General features: G+C 44.5%; 1 protein-coding gene across 3 annotated transcripts in view; it reads right to left on the bottom strand.

Annotated features, from left to right (window-relative positions):
• LOC123994621 (solute carrier organic anion transporter family member 1C1-like) overlaps positions 1 to 17133 on the bottom strand; it is a 78790-nt gene that overhangs the window by 48905 nt on the left and 12752 nt on the right. The window lies entirely within an intron of this gene.

The raw sequence follows: 17133 nt of genomic DNA, 5'->3' as shown, positions 1-17133 counted from the left end.
CGGACCCCTCTCTAGCATTCATAGTGGAGGTGGACTCGTCCGAGGCTGGGGTGGGTGCCGTGCTATCACAGCGCTCGGGTACGCCACCAAAACTCCACCCCTGCGCTTTCTTCTCGAGTAAGCTCAGCCCAGCGGAGCGTAACTATGATGTGGGGGACCGGGAGTTGTTAGCGGTGGTCAGGGCTCTGAAGGTGTGGAGACACTGGCTTGAGGGGGCTAAGCACCCCTTTCTCATCTGGACCGACCACCAAAATCTGGAGTATATTCGGGCAGCTAGGAGACTGAACCCGCGGCAGGCAAGGTGGGCCATGTTTTTCACTCGATTCCGGTTCACTTTATCATATAGACCGGGCTCCCAGAACGTGAAGGCGGACGCACTGTCCCGCCTTTACGACACGGAGGATAGGTCCACCGAACCTACTCCCATCCTTCCGGCCTCAAAGCTGATGGCACCGGTGGTATGGGAGGTGGACTCGGACATCGAACGGGCATTACGGGCTGAACCCGCGCCTCCTCAGTCTCCGGCGGGGCGGAGGTACGTGCCGCTTGGTGTTCGGGACCAACTGATTCGGTGGGCTCACGTCCTACCCTCCTCGGGTCACCCTGGGGTGAGGAGGACAGTGGGGAGCCTTCGGGGGAGGTATTGGTGGCCTACCTTGGCTAGGGACGTTAAGGTTTATGTCTCCTCCTGTTCGGTATGCGCCCAGAGTAAGGCTCCTAGGCACCTTCCTAGAGGGAAGTTACAACCCCTCCCCGTTCCACAACGGCCATGGTCAGATCTATCCGTAGATTTCCTGACCGACCTTCCCTCGTCTCAGGGCAACACCACGGTTCTGGTGATTGTGGATCGGTTCTCTAAGTCCTGCCGTCTCCTCCCGTTGCCCGGTATCCCAACAGCCCTACAGACTGCGGAGGCATTATTCACCCACGTCTTCCGGCACTACGGGGTGCCGGAGGACATCGATTCTGATCGGGGCCCCCAGTTCACGTCCCGATTATGGAGGGCGTTCATGGAGCGTCTGGGGGTCTCGGTCAGCCTGACCTCCGGTTATCACCCCGAAGGTAATGGGCAGGTGGAGAGAGTAAACCAGGAGGTGGGTAGGTTTCTGCGGTCGTACTGCCAGGACCGGCCAGGGGAGTGGGCGAGATACATCCCCTGGGCTGAAGTGGCCCAGAACTCATTACGCCACTCCTCTACTAATGTGTCCCCCTTTCAGTGTGTGTTGGGGTACCAGCCGGTCCTGGCACCATGGCATCCGAGCCAGACCGAGGCTCCTGCGGTGGAGGAATGGGTGCAGCGCTCCAAAGAAACCTGGAGGACCGTCCAGGAATCCCTTCAACAGGCTAGTGGACGGCAGAAAAGGAGTGCTGACCGCCACCGCAGTGAGGCCCCCGTGTTTGTACCAGGGGACAGGGTCTGGCTCTCGACCCGAAACCTGCGCCTCCGCATGCCCTGCCGGAAGCTTGAGCCGCAGTGTGTAGGGCCGTTCGCAGTCCTGAGGAGAATAAACGAGGTGTGTTATCGATTACAACTCCCTTCCTATTATCGTATTAACCCCTCGTTTCATGTGTCTCTCCTCAGGCCGGTGGTAGCTGGTCCCCTACAGGACGGTGAGGTGCTCGAGGTCCCTCCTCCCCCTCTGGACATCGAGGGGTCCCCGGCGCATACGATAAGGGCCATTCTGGACTCGAGACGCAGGGTGAGGGGCCTGCAGTACCTCGTGGACTGGGAGGGGTACTGTCCGGAGGAGAGGTGCTGGATACCCACCAGGGACATTTTGGATCCGTCAATGTTGAGCGATTTCCATCGCCTCCATCCGGATCGCCCTGCGCCTTGTCCTCCGGGTCGACCTCGAGGCCGGTGTCGGCGTGCTGCGGGAGCCACGCGTCAAGGGGGGGGGGGGGGGGGGGTACTGTCACGACTCCGACCGAAGGACACTCCCCTTCCCGTTCAGGTGGCGCTCGGCGGTCGTCGTCGCCGGCCTACTAGCTGCTACTGATTATTTCCTCCCCCTCCTTATGTGTTGATTGAGTGCACCTGTTTTGAGTTAGGTAGTAAGGCTTTATTAGTCAGTTCCTTGTGCGGGATTAATTATTGTGATCATCTGTTTGGTGTACTTGTGTGCACGTCTATGGGATTTGTGTTTTCCCATTTTGTGGGTTTTTCCTGGACAGTTTAGCCCCTGTTTGGGGCATTTGTTCGTTCAGTACGTCCTGTGTTTTTGTGAGGGTTGGCTTATGTTCAGCGTTTCTCAGTGCATTAAAATAGCACTCCCCTGAACTCTCTGCTTCCTGCGCCTGACTCCTCACCCACTACACTCAGACCGTTACACTCGTACTCAAAATAGAAGGCATTTTGAGTACACATTAGACATGTACACTTTTTTTTATAGAATTGTAAGAAAATGCTTTAAAACTGCAAAATGTCTGCATCCCATGAAAGAAATTGTAGAATTGCAGGAAATAAGTTTTAAACCTGCAAAATGTTCTCTCCGCCAACAAGAGGGGTGCGAACGGTTTCTGTCATGATCAGTGCTTCTGCCAATTGAAATAGGAGTGGCACGCACATGCGGGATGTTCCCCCAATGCTGGAAGGGGGGTCTGAGTGAAAAACTTTGGGAACCACTGCATTAAATGACGTATTCTGAGTATGGGTGTGTCTAGTACGTTGATATTTGTTGCTTACTGTATACAGTTTTACTAAACAGTACGTTCTAAATAGTATGTTTAGTACACAGTATGTAGTTTTAGTAAGTGGTAAGAAAGACAGATTTTGAACACAACCAGAGAGTGAGAGAGATAAAGCAAGAGAGAGAGAGAGAGAGAGAGAGAGAGAGAGAGAGAGAGAGAGAGAGAGAGAGAGAGAGACAGAGACAGAGACAGAGACAGAGACAGAGACAGAGACAGAGACAGAGACAGAGAGTTGAAGAGGAGACCATTTGTGGATTAAATGGCTGGTTAAATTAGTGTTTTAATGGATCCCTCAGCAGTGATGTCCTTTGCATGTTCTGCATACAGGCTACAGCACACACCATCAATCCATCCAGCCAGTCAAAACTATAAAAATAAAAAACATAGCAATCCGTTATGGTACCATTATTGTTCCCTTGAGGCATTAAGAAATTAACTCATGAATGATAACACCCCAGAGAGTTTACGTTAGTATGTATGATCTACACTGGCAGCCAGCCAAAAATCACTGGAAAGCACAAAGCCCAATTACAGAGATAAACATAAATTCAGGCTTACAACCACAACTGAAAGACAAGTGATAATTCAGGGTCTAATTCATGGTCGGATGGGACATTATCTCTCCCAAGTGCATTGTAATTCAAAATGGTCAGGGGGTTCCTAATGAACCTTCAAGGCTGTTCGCTTGCAATAGCGTATGCCTCATTAACAACCTCCCCCTCTTTCTAACCATACTACATTATATTTAAAACATACTGTTTAGTACAAACGTATGCAGTAAGCAACAAATATCAACATACTTCTCATCCATACTGAGAAGGCGTCATCAAATGCGAAATCACGCTTGTTCCTCGCTATGAGCACATCCCCTATTCTGATTATCAGCTGTTGTCGAACACATGTGGGTGTGAAAAGACAATTATCTTCCTCAATAGTGTGCAACGAATTCTACTCGATGAAATAAATATACCATCCTGCCATTTAAAGTATACTCGATTTACTAAATGTCACAAACGCAAAAAAATATATATTTTGCATACTCAAACGGACTACTATTTAGGAAGCAAGTACGGGTATCTGGACATGGCCAATATCTCCCTCTGTCTGGGTCTCCCTGTGTCTCTCTCTCTCTCCCCCCTTTCTATCTCCCACCCTCCTCTCTCTCTTCATTTTCAGACAGTCAAATCCAGAGCAGCTGTTGGGCAGAAGAGGTAGGAGATGAAAGGCAGGAATAAAGGAAGACAGGAGAGATATCTTCCCTTATTCCTTCCTTTCCTCTCTCCTGCCTGGGCCCAACAGTCAATTAGTTCTCTAATTCCCTCAGGGTAGACAAAAGACACGTGAAGAATATAACCTTTTTGTTGTTCTAAGCTAATCACGGCTTCAATTCTGTAATCTCTCTCACTCTCTCGGGGGTTTGAAAATGGGTCAGAAAACCTTGGTCATGGTTCTCCCTGTGCCTTGTAGTCCTGATTGAGGGAACCAATATCAATCAATCAAAATGTATAGAGCCCTTTTTACATCAGCCAATGTAACAAAGTGCTAATACAGAAACCCAGCCTAATACCCCAAACAGCAAAATGCAGATGTAGAAGCATGGTGGCTAGGAAAAACTACCTAGGATGAAACCTAGAGAGGAACCAGGCTCTGAGGGTTGGCCAGTCCTCTTCAGGCTGTGCTTGGTGGAGATTATAACAGTAGATGGCCAAGATGTTCAAAAGTTCATAGATTACTTGAGATCCACTTCACGCATGTAACCTATTCTTTCCTGCAAATAATTTAGTGTGGGTGAGCGGTTTGCTGATGTCAACATTGTGATCAGCGTGCCCCATGATGGTGGTAGGGTTATGGTATGGGCAGGCATAAGCTACAGACAACGAACACAATTACATTTTAGCGATTGCAATTTCAATGCATAGAGATACCGTGCCAAGATCCTGAGGCCCATTGTCGTGCCATTCATCTGCCAACATCACCACATGTTTCAGCATAATAATACACAGACCCATGTCGCAAGGATCTGTACACAATTCCTGGAAGCTGAAAATGTCCTAGTGCTTCGATGGCCTGAATACTCACCAGACATGTCACCCATTGAGAATGTTTGGGATGCTCTGGATCGATGTGTATGACAGCGTGTTCCAGTTCCTGCCCATATCCAGCAACTTCGCACAGCCAATGAAGAGGAGTAGGACAATATTCTACAGGCCACAATCAACAGCCTGATCAACTCAAATGTGAAGGAGATGTGTCGCACGTCATGAGGCAAATGGTAGTCACACAAGATGCTGACTGGCTTTCTGATCCCCGCCCCTACCTTTGTTTCAAAGGTTTATGACCAGCCAATGCATATCTGTTTTCCCAGTTATGTGAAAGCCATAGATTAAGGCCTAATTTATTTCAGATGTCTGACTTCCTTATATGAACTATAACTCAGTAAAATCTTTGAAATGGTTGCATGCTGCATTTATATTTTTGTTCAGTATACATGTTCATAGAGGAGAATAATTATTTTGTACATAATTTTTTTTTTTTACAAAATAGAGGCATACAAAGACAAAATAAATGTGATACAGTGTGGAAATAATAACATGACTGAAGGAAATGCATGCACTACTCATGAAACAGTTTTTGAACTTTGATTATTCAAAAACATAAAATACAGTCAAAAATATGATATTTTGGCCATATTGCCTTACTCTGAGCTAGATCACAGTTAGATCACATTACACATGCATGGAAGTAGCAACCTGACCAGCAGCCAAACCTTGCACGTGACCAGAGCCCTCTGGAACCTAATTTCCCAGAATTTACCACTACGGCTTCAGGATTTCCTCTGCTGGTAACTCTATCGGAGGCTATTAGGATACAGAGAGCAGTAAGAGTAATCTCAGGTGCCTAAGGGTTTAGAGAAGAGCTAACAAATCCTAGCTAACAGCTAACAAATCCATTCGGCTCTTCTATAATGACATGGCATTTCTAATGTTTAGTTATTCAGAGACAGACACAGCAGCCTAGTAGGTAGAACACTTTGCATAAGCTTGTCTAATGGGACTACATAATTATATTGTCTCCTAGAATAAATATCATGTATCAACAGAGCAAAGTAGAATGGCATGTAGGCCTAGAATATCTCGTACACTAATAGAAAACCAATAACTCAGTGATCTGCATTTATTTGAAAGGAAAACACTGTCTGAGCCCAGCTCTGAATTTATGTCATCACATCTATGGTTCACATGTGTGTCAACATGTTTAAGTCAAATCTCACTGGCAGCACTGTCATAACTAACATAGTCACAGTTAATCAGCTTTAGTTAGCCATACGGTTTCAATGCAAGGCCATACAATAGATCCTTTCTTTACACCCCAACAAAGGGTCTATAGAGTGTTCGCAGTCACAATTAACCCATGATCAACCCAAAATGGCTTTTTTTGCATGGTCATATTATGCCTATCGAGGTTACACGTGGATTAGCCATATCTATGACTAAAAAGAGAATACTTTTACAATCTGAGCTCTATTGTAATCTCTTTTTTTAGATCTTTGATTTCTAAAATGTCTTCTAGCCATAGAAATGGCTACATGTGAATATTCAAACATAAGTTGATCTTAGCCATATTAGCCCCATTGCCTCATCTCATTGTGAATATGAAAGAGAAAAAGGTAGCACTTTACCTTAAAGAACAGAAATGACCAGGAAGTCCATTTACTAAGAAATAACATGGCAAAATGGTAATAAACTAATCATCTATTAATTACTCAGGCTATTTGTTTCTTTGGGATTCATTTGAATCAAGCACCACTAGTGTCACCTTAGAGAGCTTTTTATGTCTCTATTTTGGTTTGGTCAGGGTGTGATTTAGGTGGGCATTCTATGTTCCTTTTTCTATGTTTTGTATTTCTTTGTTTTGGCCGGGTATGGTTCTCAATCAGGGACAGCTGACTATCATTGTCTCTGATTGGGAACCATACTTGTGTAGCTTTTTCCCACCTATGTTTTGTGGGTAGTTGTTTTCTGTTTAGTGTTCTTCACCTGACAGGACTGTTTCGGTTTCACATTGTTATTTTTGTTTCAGTGTTCAGTTCAATAAAAGTCATGAACACTTACCACGCTGCACTTTGGTCTGATTCCTCCTCATCCGACGACGACACCCGTTACAACTAGGCACCATTTGGTTACACCATTTGTGTACCAGAAAGTACCCATTCGAGTTACCACGTACTTTCCTGTTAGTCTACCAATACCAGTGGAAACAATCTGACGATATGCTAACGAGTAGAATATTGTGATATGTATTTATCATGGCATTACAGTTCAAACAAGCACCATAGAACCCCAAGCCACACCGGCGGGCTAACTAACAATCCTGAGAAACTGACCTTTTTCAACTTTGAACATACTTCAACAAACAGTCTTATTTTAAGAGGCTGAGACACCATTGTCTCATGTAGCTTTAATCCTGAAGAATAACAAGCTGCTACTCTCTGAGCTCTGAGGTGGACGCAAATCCTTTGTGTCAGGGGGAAGGATGTTTTTAGGCAATTAAAGGCCTACTCCTTGATTTAAAAAACAGCTATAAAGCTGAAGGGTGGGGCTTCACAAAATATTAATTAAACACCTATTTTACAGTGGCAGTTGACGAGACTATATCTGACTAAATAGAGCCAGAAAAACTAGAAGTAAACTAAAATTATTTTTCATTTCAGTTTACTAAAACGAGACAAAATTATCTACGTGACTAACATCTGACTACTAAGTGTGGACTGGACAAGAGTTTTTGAAGAGATTGAGAGCTTTTCAATAATAACCATGAATAATATTAGCAACACAGATGTGCAGTTCTGTTAAGCAGTGGGAAGGATGTGTCACACCCGGGCAACACAGCCGGTGAGCTGCAGGGGAGAAAGCGATGCGTGTGGGCAGAAAAGCAGACAGGCTCCGCTCCGGCTCCATTTATACATAATACGCAGGTGACTCTCTTGCTTCACTTGAGCTAACCAATCACCACCAGCCTTCTATTCAGCTACGCTTTGCCTTAATTAAGAAACACACACTGCTTTAAGAAATAAAAACAATAGCAGCACTGAGTTTAATAGTAAAACAAAAGTCTAGCTATGTTTTTCTCTCCCTTGAGTAGGCTATAAAAAAGTAATCTTTCACACTGCATTTCATACACAGGTTCTGTAGCCAACGTAGCCAAGTCTACCTCTATTCCTGAGAGAAAACTGATTAATTCTAGACCTTAGGCTACCCTTCAAAGGACATGACCCATAATACCGCCACTACGTTTGTTGGGCCACTACACTATATCTGACTGGGTAAATAACTTTATTTTGAGTTAATGTGGAATCCAGTGGCTCAGACTTGAACACTTGGACCAGGACACGAGCACTGGGACTTGGAATTCAGCCATAGGGACTTGTGACTCAGACTCGATCCGTAGCTTATGCCCATACCGCTACCATGGGGCACGTTGACATCAGAAAACCGCTCGCCCACACAAAACCGCTCGCCCACACAAAACCGCTCGCCCACACCATATAAGTGGTCTGTGGTTGTGAGGCCGGTTGGAAATACTGCTAAATTCTCTAAAATGACATTGGAGGCGGCTAATGGTAGAGAAATGAACATTCAATCCTCTGGCAAAAGCTCTGGTGGACATTTCTGCAGTCATCATGACAATTGCACGCTCAAAACTTGAGACATCTGTCGCATTCTGTTGTGTGACAAAACTGCACATTTTAGAGTGGCCTTTTATTGTCCCCAGCACTAATATGAGTCTAATATGTTAGTATTTGTTGCCTATTGCATACAGTCTTACTAAACAGTATGTTCTAAATTGTATGTAGTATGATAAGTACACAGTTTTAGTAAGTAATAGGCAAAACAGATTTCGCACACGGCGATGGACTGTCAGCCTTAGCAGCCTTAGCACTGTGTCTATGAATTTGAGGGTGGCTACAAAATTTCCCTTGGCCCATTCAGTTTATAATTTCTTTGTATTTTTTATTTAACTAGGGAAGTCAGTTAAGAACAAATTCTTATTTACAATGACGGCCTTCCCCGGCCAAACCCAGACGACGCTAGGCCAATTGTGTGCCATTCTATGGGACTCCCAATCACGGCCGGATGTGATTCAACCTGGATTCGAACCGGGGCACATGTTTAGTATTAGTGGATTGAATATATCTCTTTGCCCGAGTGGCGCAGTGGATATATCAAAGGAATTTAAAAGGGAGAAAGAGGATGTAGGCTGAGAGTTGTGAAGCAAGTTCAGGGAGTGAATAACTGTAATAAATAAATGAACAAAACAAGAAACACAAACAGCACACCGACATGAAACAGGAACAATGGCAACTGGGGAAGAAACAAAAGGGAATGACATATAAAGTGCAGGTAATCAAGGAGGTGATGGAGTACAGGTGAGTGTCATTATGCGCATAATGCTGGTGACAGGAGTGCTCAATAACGAGCAGCCTGGTTACCTAGAGTCTGGAGAGGGAGTACACAGGCCGGAGAGGGAGTACACGGTCCACTCCAGGATCAGGAGTGAACCGGTCACCTCTGCTAAGGCGTGGGAACCTGTCGATCCGGCTGAGGCGCGGAAACATAATGACCTAGAGTGCCGGGGAGAGAGCATACGTGACAGTACCCCCTCCCTGGCGCATTCGGCTCCAGCCGCAGGACGCCAACCAAAGAGAAGATCCCGGGGATCCGGAGTGGACCGGTCGCCTCCGCCTCAGCACAGAAACATCACGAACCGGCAGAGGCGTGAGAGCCTGATGAGCTGGCTGAGATCTGCCCGGTTGCCTCAGTCGAGGCACGGGAACCTGTTCACCAGCTGAGGCATGGGAGCCTATCGAACGTGCTGAGGCAAGGCAGCCTGTCGAGCCAGCTGACGCATGGGAGCCTTTCGATCCCGCTGAGGTATGGAAACCTGTCAGGCCAGCTGAGGCAGGGGAACCCGACAAACCGGCTGAGGCCTCCCAGGTAGCTCCAGTACGGACACCCGGACCCGACATCACCTCCAACACCAAAACATACAACAACAAAAAACACTCCCTGATGCTTCCCCTTGTTTATGGCATCATTCTGTAACGCTGTATGCTGAGAGTCGGGAAGCAAGTTCAGGGAGTGAGTACATTTAATATATAAATGAACAAAACAAGAAACACAAACAGAGCACCGACATGAAACAGGCATAATGACGACTGGGGAAGAAATCAAAGGGAATGACATATAAAGAGCAGGTAATGAAGAAGGTGATGGAGTCCAGGTGAGTGTCATTATGCGCGTAACGCTGTTGACAGGTGTGCGCCATAACGAGCAGCCTGGTGACCTAGAGGCCAGAGAGGGAGCACACGTGACAGTTCCTAATGTGCTCTGTTGGGAGAGCAACGTCAGTCACTTTTCATGTTTCACTATGGCAACAACGTTCGTTGGCAGGTATTGGATTGACTGACATACTTTCCAGAGTGCTTCAGGAGAAAACAACAGAAGTCCATAACCCGAGAGGGTAGAACTGAGCTAATATCCTTGGGATATGGACCACTACATTGGCTCTCTCTGGATATATTGTCCCCGTCCATACAGTCAGCGGGGTTCTCCGTTCATCGTGCGGACAGGAAGAAGGAACTTTCCGGGGTGGAGGTGGAGGAGTATGTCTCATGATTAACAACATGGTGTGATTGTGGTAACGTACAGGAATTCCCAATCTGGAATAACACATCTAATTCTGACCACATTAGCTCCCAAAATAATTTTCTGGGGGTTATATTCACTGCCTACACAGCGACGGCTCTCAAGGAACTACACTGAACTTCGTGCAAACTGGAAACTGCATATCCTGAGACAGCACATGCTGCATACTCTCCCTTCCAGAATGGCTACAAGGCCCTCCCCAACCCTGCCTTCTGCAAAGGGAATGGAAACACTTCAGGAAGTGAAGCTGAGCAAAGACATGTATTCAATCCACTAATACTAAACATGTGCTTGTATCTTAGAAAAATCTCTGTTTTTATCATTTTGATCTTAGCGCCATCTTGAATTGCCATAGTAACGACTGACACCCATGAGTCATTGGTAGGAGTGAGAAAATTGGGAGTTTTGGTGTGGAGACTGAAAGTGAATGCTGCCACTGGGTGGCGCTTCACCTTTACTGGACCTGAACGAATTCTCACAACTTTGACAGCTTTGTCAGGACAACAATATGAAGGTAAGAAAATGTATGCAATTCGTTTTTATGTTGGTAATTATAATATGTACATTTTAGAGTATTTTTTCAGATTGATAAGATGAGTCTGTGAAATAACATTTTGATAACAAGTCGAGTAGACAAATCAGCCAAAACGAGACAAGGTGGCTACTTGATTTAGCTCGTCTTGTCTTTTGGATGTAAATGTTATCTTATTGATATCTGTACAAAATAAAATATTTATATTGACAATTTGAAGAGCATTTGTCATTAGGTATGAGCTAGACCTATAGCTAAAACGAACTGGCTAACGTTAGTGATTAGATATAAAAATAGCTAGCTAGCCAGGCAAAAGAGAGGGCTCCTACATGATTGCTATTTCACCAGTAAAATGTATGATTCCCAAATAGCTAGCTACAATCATTATTAGCTAGCTAGCTAACTAGCTACATATTTTACGTTTTTTATTTTTTTTTATCTGTGATTCCTAAAAAGAGTATGCCTTCTGGCTGCCATCTAACTTGAACAATTGCCTTCCATTTATGATTCCTTTTTACATGCTGAAGGGTAATCGTCACTTGGGGAAGACGAGGACGAAGAGGATGAGATTGAAATGGAGAAACTGGAGGAAGTTGAGAAGCCACCACATGATGCTGATGCCTCTCAGCCAAGCTTTTTGACTGGAATTTAACTGTCAATGATTTATTATTATTATTATTATTATTATTATTATTATTATTATTATGTACTATTAGGCAGGGGTGAAAGTAAATGTAATTTATTCCCAGTATGGGACTTCCTATTTGTGCATGACCTAATCAAAGAATTACATATAGAATCCCCATTAATTTGATTGGATTTCTATGGGCCTAATAGTCAAGATTTGTTATTTAACTTTTGCAATGTATTAGGCTACCCTTTAATGTGGCATAAACACAACCAGTCATGATTTCATAACATTTTCAACAAATGTTTTCATCAAATTTTCAAACAATTATTTAAAAAGCTCATGCAGGCTACCTGTGCACAGTACTCAGCGAAAATGGTTCTTAAGCCTCATTTAGATATTTTTCTGCTTATAATTTCCGACATTTGGTAAGCTATTTGTTAGTCAACTTGTCTATAATTAGATACATGTTGCTTCTCTTCTCTTCTCTGTCATTACTTGATGCTTGTCTAGAATACTACATAAAGCCTTGTTCACCAGAACGATGTCATAAATCGATAGAATGTTAATGATGCATTGATCAATCTAGTTGACATTGGTAAAGTTCTTTCATTTCTGCTTCTCTCACATAGCAAGGACATTTAGGGACCAGGGGACCAAATTATATCACTTTGAACAGTTTTAAGAAAATGAAAAGCTGTGAAAACGATCCAACATGTTTTTGATATTATTTCAGTTCGTCTTGGATAATTACTGTGAGCTTTTATGACCCTGAAATAAATTCCACATTTAGGTTACACAACAGCTCCATAAGTGCACATTCTCATTCTCTCAAGATGCTGAAAGAAAGAAATCATATCAGTATCTCCACTCCTGTTCCTGAGACAAAATTAACATTCTTTCATTTTACTGTGAGTAACACTAAATTCTGCAGGAGTGAATATTAGAATAGGCTACATGAGGCCTACAGTAAGTGTCCAGACTTCAGTTACTATTCCAACTATTTGGCGAATCATTCTGGCATCTATACAGTGCCATTGGATAAGCGCAAAGAGACATCACTTACAAAACACCAAAAAGTGTTATGACATTCGGTGATTGTCATTCTTTAGGCCTAAACAAGTCTTGTAACCTGAATTGATGCGTACACTGCTGTCAGCGCACGTCTCTGTCAGGGCCACTCATCTCTGCCTTGGCAAAAATTGTTCTTTGTCATCAAACTACACTGCACTTTGGAGCGCATTTCACAAGTATATCTGCAAATGTTTCATACAACTGCCATGCAGTAATGATAAATAGTGTAATAGCCTACAGTTTTGTAATCTCTGTTTTAATTATTGTGATAGGCTCATGTTCTACCAGTACAGCGTACCCCCACTATTCATTTTGAAGATACTCCGTACCAGACCATTCCAGCTAACTTTCACCCCTGCCTATATATAAATGAGGTATATCATTTTGTAAATACTCTCATCTCTCTCTCTCTAGGACACTGTGGTGGACTGTCAGCTGTCAGACCTTTGTGAGGAAGACGACACTATAGACATGTCACCTGTGCTCCACCGTGACAAGGATAGGCAGGGGCTGTAGAGATTGGACAACATGCTACTGAGGCTGTAAACAGGGCTGAGGGACAAATCACATGCTTACAGGACACATACATAGATATACATACAGTACACAACTAGGTACTAGTTAAGGGTCTCCTAGTCTTCACCCAGTAGCTCAGATTGTCACTGGTCATTTCCCTGTTCTTGTATGCTTTTAATTCTGAGTATTAGGCTATAGGCCAAGAGAAATCTATGTAAGAAACTTCATACATAAGAAACTGAAGTTGTAAAATACCATTACTGTTATTATAGTATATTCTTTGTTATATTTTTGTAATTACAGTTAAATTTTGATCAAATCAAATCAAATTGTATTTGTCACATACACATGGTTAGCAGATGTTAATGCGAGTGTAGCGAAATGCTTGTGCTTCTAGTTCCGAAAATGCAGTAATAACCAACAAGTAATCTAACTAACAATTCCAAAACTACTGTCTTATACACAGTGTAAGGGGATAAAGAATATGTACATAAAGATATATAAATGAGTGATGGTACAGAGCGGCATAGGCAAGATACAGTAGATGGTATCGAGTACAGTATATACATATGAGATGAGTATGTAAACAAAGTGGCATAGTTAAAGTGGCTAGTGATACATGTATTACATAAGGATGCAGTAGATGATATAGAGTACAGTATATACGTATACATATGAGATGAATAATGTAGGGTATGTAAACATTATATTAGGTAGCATTGTTTAAAGTGGCTAGTGATATATTTTACATCATTTCCCATCAATTCCCATTATTAAAGTGGCTGGAGTTGAGTCAGTGTGTTGGCAGCAGCCACTCAATGTTAGTGGTGGCTGTTTAACAGTCTGATGGCCTTGAGATAGAAGCTGTTTTTCAGTCTCTCGGTCCCAGCTTTGATGCACCTGTACTGACCTTGCCTTCTGGATGATAGCAGGGTGAACAGGCAGTGGCTCGGGTGGTTGTTGTCCTTGATGATCTTTATGGCCTTCTTGTGACATAGGGTGGTGTAGGTGTCCTGGAGGGCAGGTAGTTTGCCCCCGGTGATGCGTTGTGCAGACTTCACCGCCCTCTGGAGAGCCTTACGGTTGTGGGCGGAGCAGTTGCCATACCAGGCAGTGATACAGCCCGCCAGGATGCTCTCGATTGTGCATCTGTAGAAGTTTGTGAGTGCTTTTGCTGACAAGCAGAATTTCTTCAGCCTCCTGAGGTTGAAGAGGTGCTTCTGCGCCTTCTTCACGATGCTGTCTGTGTGAGTGGACCAATTCAGTTAGTCTGTGATGTGTATACTGAGGAACTTAAAACTTACTACCCTCTCCACTACTGTTCCATCGATGTGGATAGGGGGGTGTTCCCTCTGCTGTTTCCTGAAGTCCACAATCATCTCCTTAGTTTTGTTGACGTTGAGTGTGAGGTTATTTTCCTGACACCACACTCCGAGGGCCCTCACCTCCTCCCTGTAGGCCGTCTCGTTGTTGTTGGTAATCAAGCCTACCACTGTTGTGTCGTCCGCAAACGTAATGATTGAGTTGGAGGCGTGCGTGGCCACGCAGTCGTGGGTGAACAGGGGGTACAGGAGAGGGCTCAGAACGCACCCTTGTGGGGCCCCAGTGTTGAGGATCAGCGGGGTGGAGATGTTGTTGCCTACCCTCACCACCTGGGGGCGGCCCGTCAGGAAGTCCAGTACCCAGTTGCACAGGGCGGGGTCGAGACCCAGGGTCTCGAGCTTGATGACGAGCTTGGAGGGTGCTATGGTGTTGAATGCCGAGCTGTAGTCGATGAACAGCATTCTCACATAGGTATTCCTTTTGTCCAGATGGGTTAGGGCAGTGTGCAGTGTGGTTGAGATTGCATCGTCTGTGGACCTATTTGGGCGGTAAGCAAATTGGAGTGGGTCTAGGGTGTCAGGTAAGGTGGAGGTGATATGGTCCTTGACTAGTCTCTCAAAGCACTTCATGATGACGGCAGTGAGTGCTACGGGGCGGTAGTCGTTTAGCTCAGTTACCTTAGCTTTCTTGGGAACAGGAACAATGGTGGCCATCTTGAAGCATGTGGGGACAGCAGACTGGGATAGGGAGAGATTGAATATGTCCGTAAACACACTGGCCAGCTGGTCTGCGCATGCTCTGAGGGCGTGGCTGGGGATGCCGTCTGGGCCTGCAGCCTTGCGAAGGGTTAACACGTTTAAATGTTTTACTCACCTCGGCTGCAGTGAAGGAGAGTCCGCATGTTTTCGTTGCAGGCCGTGTCAGTGGCACTGTATTGTCCTCAAAGCGGGCAAAAAAGTTATTTAGTCTGCCTGGGAGCAAGACATCCTGGTCCGTGACTGGGCTGGTTTTCTTCTTGTAGTCCGTGATTGACTGTAGACCCTGCCACATACCTCTTGTGTCTGAGCTGTTGAATTGAGATTCTACTTTGTCTCTATACTGACGCTTAGCTTGTTTGATAGCCTTGCGGAGGGAATAGCTGCACTGTTTGTATTCGGTCATGTTACCAGTCATCTTGCCCTGATTAAAAGCAGTGGTTCGCGCTTTCAGTTTCACGCGAATGCTGCCATCAATCCACGGTTTATGGTTAGGGAATGTTTTAATCGTTGCTATGGGAACGACATCTTCAACGCACGTTCTAATGAATTCGCACACCGAATCAGCGTATTCATCAATGTTGTTATCTGACGCAATACGAAACATATCCCAGTCCACGTGATGGAAGCAGTCTTGGAGTGTGGAATCAGCTTGGTCGGACCAGCGTTGGACAGACCTCAGCGTGGGAGCTTCTTGTTTTAGTTTCTGTCTGTAGGCAGGGATCAGCGAAATGGAGTCGTGGTCAGCTTTTCCGAAAGGGGGGTGGGGCAGGGCCTTATATGCGTCGCGGAAGTTAGAATAACAATGATCCAAGGTTTTCCCGCCCTGGTTGCGCAATCGATATGCTGATGTAATTTAGGGAGTCTTGTTTTCAGATTAGCCTTGTTAAAATCCCCAGCTACAATGAATGCAGCCTCAGGATGTATGGATTCCAGTTTGCAAAGAGTCAAATAAAGTTAGTTCAGAGCCATCGATGTGTCTGCTTGGGGGGGAATATATACGGCTGTGATTATAATCGAAGAGAATTCTCTTGGTAGATAATGCGGTCGACATTTGATTGTGAGGAAGTCTAAATCAGGTGAACAGAAGGATTTGAGTTTCTGTAATCACACCACATCTCGTTAGCCATAAGGCATACGCCCCCGCCCCTCTTCTTACCAGAAATATGTTTGTTTCTGTCGGCGCGATGCGTGGAGAAACCCGCTGGCTGCACTGCCTCCGATAGCGTCTCTCCAGTGAGCCATGTTTCCGTGAAGCAAAGAACGTTAACAGTCTCTGATGAATATATCCCTGAGTTTAATGTTTGAATAAGACAATGTATCCCCTTATCCTTATTCTTTCAAAGGTATTGTTTTATTAATATTATATTACTTGTGTATGTCTTTATCAAATGTAAGACTAAATGCCATTTGTAATATGTTTTAACGCATATACAGTACATTCGGAAAGTATTCAGACCTCTTGACTTTTTTCACATTTTGTTACGTTACAGTCTCATTCTAAAATGGATTATAATGTTTTTTCCCCTCAATCTACACACAATACTCCAAAACGGAATGCAAAAACAGTTTTTTTGAAAATTTTGCAAATGTATTAAAATTAAAAACAGAAATATTTCATTTACATAACTATTCAGATCCTTTGGCAGTGATTACAGCCTCGAGTCTTCTTGGGTATGACGCTACAAGCTTGGCACACCTATCTTTGGGGAGTTTCTCACATTCCTCTATGCAGATCCTCTCAAGCTCTGTCAGATTGGATGGGGAGCGTTGATGCACAGCCATTTTCAGGTCTCTCCAGAGATGTTCAATTGGGTTCAAATCCGGGCTCTGGCTGGGCCACTCAAGGACATTCAGAGACATGTCCAGAAGCCACTCCTGTGTTGTCTTGGCTGTGTGCTTAGGGTC

The sequence above is a fragment of the Oncorhynchus gorbuscha genome, linkage group LG14 (genome assembly GCF_021184085.1).
Source record: "Oncorhynchus gorbuscha isolate QuinsamMale2020 ecotype Even-year linkage group LG14, OgorEven_v1.0, whole genome shotgun sequence".
Taxonomy (NCBI): domain Eukaryota; kingdom Metazoa; phylum Chordata; class Actinopteri; order Salmoniformes; family Salmonidae; genus Oncorhynchus; species Oncorhynchus gorbuscha.
Note: the sequence above shows the minus strand (reverse complement) of the source record. Positions and strands in the feature narration are given on the sequence as shown.